Here is a 6,638-nt window from a genome sequence, read left to right as displayed (position 1 = left end):
GTTTTGTTCTCATTTGGACTCGGCCCTGACTTGGTCTCACTCTCACTTGGACTCGATCTGTCTTGCTCTCATTTAGACTCGGTCTTGACTCAGTCTCATTCTCATTTGGACTCGGGCAGCCTTGCTCATTTAGACTCTGGCTTGACTTGGTCTTGCTCTCATTTGGACCTGGTTTGGACACGGTCTACAGTCTCAGCCCCATTTACACTCAGTCTCAACTCAGTCTTGACTAGTCATAGTCTTAGACTCTTAGAATCTTGGACTTGACAAGGGTTATCTTGACTACAGCCCTTTAAGTTTAGATATTAATATATTTAAATAACCAAGTCAACAGAATTGTTTCCCTAGTTAAAAGCACTTTGTCTAAACAGTACAATTTGATAACATGTTAAAAAAAGTATTTACAGGTAGGCTGGCCTCCACTTCCTGAAGAATGGACTGAAAGGAAAACAAGAGTTTTCAGACAGATGGTTTAAGTCTGAAGAATTTCCCATTGAAAGGCTCTTGCAAACTAAACCATGTATTACAGGGACAGAGAGAAAATAACTCAGGGAGCGTCGATCACAATTCCTGCTATGTTGTGGTGGATAAATTGAATACATAAGAGACAATATGACCTCACAGTTTTGTGCTAACAAACTCTTTACAGCTATGTAAAGAGCAAAGTGTGTTCTAGTGGATGACATCCCAATAATCAATGACCAAGTGAGCAGAAACAAGTTTGTTTTTAGACTTTCTCGTGTCCTTGGCTAAGAACAGTCACAGTAAACCCCAGCTTGGTCTGAAAAAATGACAAATCAATAACCATTACCTGCTGTACACCAGCATGACGTGTTGATTTATACCATTACAGAATCATTTCTCTCAGCAGGTAGTAGTGGAGCGCTGTGTGAGCTGCTGCAGTGTTGTTGGAGGGCAGGATGACACGGTTTGTAGTGAAAACAGAGAGTCATGAATGTATCCCCCCTCATACAAACAGGAGGAGCAGCATTAGCATAAGCATTAGCACACTACAGTCTCAGCATTTTGCCATTCGGTCAGCACAGAGTGAACATAGCCTTTTGGCTGCGCTTACATTGCAGGTCGAAAGTCTGCTTTTGAATATGTAATTCTAAAGGCTTACGATAAAATGCTTGAAATTGAATAGACAATGATGCCTGCCTCTATTATTTTTGAAACAAAGAATTAAGATATATATATTTTTAATTCCCCCAAACAGGTAGTTTTTTTTTTAGAAACTTATATTTGGAAAATGTTAAACCACATTCATTGTATCACCATAAGTAATGTGCAGTAATGTGTAATGTAATAGGCTAAGTTGTGATGAAGTTGAAAGCGGGACTAAATATAGTCAACTCAACAATTATTGGCTCCCTTGATAAGGATGGGTAAAAAGACTTTGTGATTATCACCGTGAAATTAAACTAAGTAATGTGAGAAATAAGGTTATTAATGTAAATTTTATCCATTTTAGTTTACAATGTAGAAGTTACAACACTTTTTAAACATGTGTCCCAATTTAGGGGCTGCATCCTGCGAAGACATGTTTGTCGAAGGCTTGGTAGACCAGTGTTTGTGTCCCAGCACGGCTGATCCTGACCTTACCATTGTGTCATGAAACGCCACTCTTGTCAAGTTCTTTAAAAGTTCTTTAAAGATGGAGCCAGAAACTTTGATGTTTTTACATTTATTAGAGCTGGAGATGCTTCTCACTGTCTGCTCCTTGCTCCCTAAAACAAAACGAAGCATTAGCGTAAGGCCGCATTGGCTTTTTAAAACATTTGTCATTAGCTGTTCAACTCTGTTTAAACCCAATAGTTACATTTAAAGTGAACTCTTCAGCCGCCGCTCGCTCCTCTGCTGATGCTGCCATGTTCTTGAATCCTCGCCAGCACACAATGAACCTCAGGATATGTTGGCTGGTGAAGGATTCACCCTTTGGATCCTTCGTTGCCATGGAAAAAAAAAAATAAACACATTTCTCAGCCGTATATGAAGGAGACTTCGAAATGAGACGGCTTAGTTGCGCCGCTGTGATGCAGTTGGCCTTCAAATGCAGCCTCCGAAGCCCCTGAATTGGGATGCAGCTATGGACCCCCTATTTCAAGGCAACATACTATATGAGACATAGGGTTTCACAGGTGTTGACTACTAAGGCTGAGAAACAAGAGTAAAACATGACGAGGCCTTAGGTTCACCAACATCATCTGTTTTGAAACATTATTAAGAAGCAAGAGAGAACTGGTGAGCTTAGTACACGTGTCAAGCTCCAGTCCTCACGGGCCAAAACACTACGGGCTTCAGCTCACCGCCTCGTTAAACACACCTTATTCAGCTCATGAAGACCTTCATGAACCGAATTCAGGGCTTTAGAAGAAGCTAAACGCTAATCTCTGCAGCACTTTGGCCCAGAAAGTCCCCAGTTTGACAAGCCTGGCTTAGTATAAACGGACTGGTGGGCAGAGGAAGACCTCCACAGCTGATGACAGATAAATTCTCACCATAATGGGTAAAGATCTCTATATACTCGTCTGACAGATCAGAAACACTCTTCGGGAGGCAGGTGTGGGCTTGTCAATGACTGCTGTCTGCCAGCTTCATGAACAGAAATACAGAAATACACTGCAAGATGCAACTAGTTGGCCCCAAAAACAGGATGCTCAGGTTAAGGTTTGCTTAAAAAGTTCTTAAAAGAGCATGCAGAGTTTCGGAAAAAGGTCTCATGGACTGATAAGACCAAGATTAACAAAGTGTGGAGGTGAAAAGTTACTGCCAAAAATCCAAAGTATACCACCTCATCTGTGGAACATGGGAGCGCTGTTATGGCCTGAGCCTTTACCACATGTACTGGCTCACTCAATGTCATTGAGGATGTCATTCTCTTACTTGACATGTTGGATGTGAGAGAAATGGGCAGGAGTGAAGACTCGAGCGACTTTGACAAGGACCAAAGCATTATGGCTGGACAACTGGGTCAGAGCATCTCAGAAATGGTAAGGCTTGTGGAGTGCTCCCGGTCAGCAATGGTGAGTACCTACCAACAGAAGTCCAAGGAGGGATAAACAACAAACCAGTGACAGTCCTTCCAAGGCTCATTGACGCATAAGGGCAACAAAGGCTATCCCAACTGGTCCGAACTGACAGAAGGGCTACTGTGGCACAAGTCGCACAAATTTTAAATGATGGTTAGGAATGTGTCAAAACACACTGCATATGGGGCTGCGAAGCCGCAGACCAGTTAGAGTGAATGTGCTAACTCTTGTCCACCACCGAAAGTGTCTATAATGCCCACCAGTACCGGAACTTGACCTTGGAACAATGGAAGAAGGTTGCCTGGTCTGATATGTCCAAATTTCTTTTACATCGTATGGACAGCTGGGCACGTGTGCAGCATTTACTTGGGGAAGGGATAGCACCGGGATGCACTTTGGGAAGAAGACAAGTCGGTGGTGGGAGTGTGATGCTCCGGGTGATGTTATGCTGGGAAACTCTGGGCCCAGACATTCACATGGACATCAATTTGACATGTGGCACCTACGTAAGCATCACTGCAGACCAGGTACACCCCTTCATGGCAATGTTTTGGTCCGATAGCAGTGGCCTCTTTCAGCAGGATCATGCGCCCTGCCACACTGCACACATTGTTGGGGAATGGTTTGAGGAACATAATGAAGAGTTCAAGGTGTTGCCCTGGCCTCCAAATTCCCCAGCTTGCAATCCGATCGAGCATCTGTGGGATGTGCTGGAACAAGAAGTCTAATCCACAGCAGCTCCACCTCGCAACTTAAAGGATCTGCTGTTCACGTTTGGGTGCCAGACATGAGGGCACCTTCAGAGGTCTTGTAGACCATGCCTCGGTGGGTCGGAGCTGTTTTTGTGGCACACAGAGGACCAATAGAATGTCAGACATTCGTTTTTGCTCATCACTGTAATCTAATGAGCAACCCATGACATCTGCCATAATATGTCTATGGCATGATTATGTCAATGTTATGTAGCAGGGTTCAAGTGCTACTATAGAAAGCATAGACTGTTACCATTCACTGTAATGTACTCTAGTGATCACTGTGCTATGTCTCCTCAGGGGAGCCCAGTCTAGGTCTAAAATCTCAATGCATTAGGTTCTAGTGTTCACACTTCTCTATGCCTTTTGGAGGCCGTCTTTTGTGTTAGCCTGAGGGAACAGCTCATGGGACAACTGTGTGCTCTGAAGCGTGTCGTTCAATATGAGCACCTGTCTGGCAGCAGTGCAGGTGTTAGAGTTGCAGGCTTTATGGGGCCCTCGGGGTGGTTGTGGAGGCCTGTGGGATGGCCTGGGGGAATGGCATTAACACATTTCGATCTTCAGTAATGCAGTTGTCTCTTCATTTCTTCTCACTTTCCTCCATTTTCCCTTACCTCTGTCAGCCCAATATTCTTGTTAGCTTGTAGCTCAGGTTGTCCTTCCATCTGTTTCAACTAGTTAAATAGCAGGTCTAGTGGGTGTGTTAGTGGAGGGTGTTGAGACTTTTCCACCCCTCATGTATAGGATCCTTACAGGGGTCAGCCTATACTGAATTTAATTTTTTGTGTTCATTTTTTCTACGAGAAACAGTCATAATTCATTTTATGTTACCATTTTCCAAACTCTTTTTTATCACTTTGAACTAAACAGGCTGATTTTGTCTCTGTACTTTTAAGACTGATATATGGAAATGAGCTCTGTTCTGAGTGGCTTGTGTATTGTGCCCCGTGTAAAAAGCAGAAACACTCTTTATAACTTCACAGTGCATGGGCTGTAGACTAAATAGCCAGATTTATTTTGTTTTCATCACGTCACAAAACAAGTAACTGAAGAGGTCTGTTTTTGCAGCTTGTTCCAACAAACGGGTTTATTAAATTTCATCAGCGGCGCACTTGATTTAACATAATTAAGCATATATTAGCCAAACCAATCCTAGCCTGAGTATCTAAACCTGAGTTAACAGAAAAAGTGAACCACTTGTTAGGTTTAGTGAGACTAAAATGTACTCTGGAACTAAGTTGAACATGATTTATGAGACAGACCCCTGGTCCATATAGGCTGAGAAGTGAATGGCATGTTTTATAAATTTATCGGTGTTTATATACAACATAAAATCATAAGTGCACACAGATCAGATGGTGATTGAGGTGTGACTCCAGGACATTTAAAGTAGAGATGTCTGTCTCCTGGACTCCCTCCAGGACTCCTGCTTCATTTGTATGTTGGAATCAGTACAAAAGAAACAGACATGTTTGGATGGTCTGTTGAGATTCCACAGGAAACAAGCTTTTCAGTGATATATGACATAACATGGCTGTGCCAAGTGTGGGCTTTCAAACGTGAGCACACACAGATCAACTAAACGCTGAAATAAATATATTTCTGTTGAGTTTTTACATTTTTATCATTACACTTTAAGAGAAGTTGTAGCATCTTCACCTCACAACCTACAGGATCTGCTGCTAACGTCTTGGTGCCAGACTCTATTGTAGAGTCCGTGTCTATATATAGATATATATAGTTTACATACAGATTAAGCCTTGAGAGTGCTGTTTTTCTTCTGGCAATCTTTGTGAGGGGATATAATTTGAGATGACTGAGGCTACAACTGCAGTGTCTGAAATCTACCACTGGGTGGCAATTTTGTCACAAGTACTGGCTGCTGCTTTTACGCCCCATATGAGAATTCAGTGAGGCCTATTCTGCCTCAAACATAGAGCTGTCACCCAAGGTTAAGCTTTTAACCTGAGTGAGAAGGTTACAGCACCATGTGTCTGAGCGCAGCCTGTCCAGAGATAAAATGCTCCTCAGTTTAAAGTCATTATTTGCTGTAGAGGAGTTATTTATTACACATTGTGCATAAAGCCTTATTTGAGCTGGATTAGTTTTAAATAGGGAGGTTCTGTAATTCTCTCCCTATTGCCCAATGCTACAAAGCTAGGAGAGTGAAGGTTAGCACATGCTTCCTCTGAGACACATGAATAACCACTGCAGCTTTTCAAACTGTCGCTAACGCAATGTAATTGTACAGCTCAATGTATTCGGAGGAAAACGTTAGCGGCCAATTCTGCTAACAGAAGGCCGCACTGACCTAGGTGATGGGGGAGAGGGACGACCAACCTACCAACCTACCATCTACCCACCTATAGTGATCGAGACCAATTAGGCTGTCTTAGCATTTCCTTTAACTGAAAGGCGGGACTTCCTGTAATACTACTGCCATGTAATCAAAATCCTTATAGGAAAATCTATTTGGCCTCTGTCCTACTTCCAGTTACACACCAGGCTTCTATCTACTTGAATATCAAAAATACATTTGAAATCAGTGGCAAAATCTTACAGAAATCACATAACTAATTTGTGCTGTTTGGCTGTTTTTTCCACATTGTTTTTGCTACTATGCATTTATATTTCTCCACTATAAGAGGGGCTTTTTACCACTTACATCTAACCAACAATGTGATTTTTTTTTTGAACGGGGGGAGTGCCAAATTTTACCGTTGTCAATTCTAGGCCATTCTTAGATGTCCCCCACCACACAATGCTACAAAGCTAGGAGAGTGAAAGCTAGCTGAAAGCTAGGACATGCTTCCTCTGAGACACCTGAGCAACAAGTGCATCTTTTCAAACTGTC

This window comes from Colossoma macropomum, unplaced genomic scaffold (genome assembly GCF_904425465.1).
Source record: "Colossoma macropomum unplaced genomic scaffold, Colossoma_macropomum, whole genome shotgun sequence".
Classification (NCBI taxonomy): Eukaryota; Metazoa; Chordata; class Actinopteri; order Characiformes; family Serrasalmidae; genus Colossoma; species Colossoma macropomum.
Note: the sequence above shows the minus strand (reverse complement) of the source record.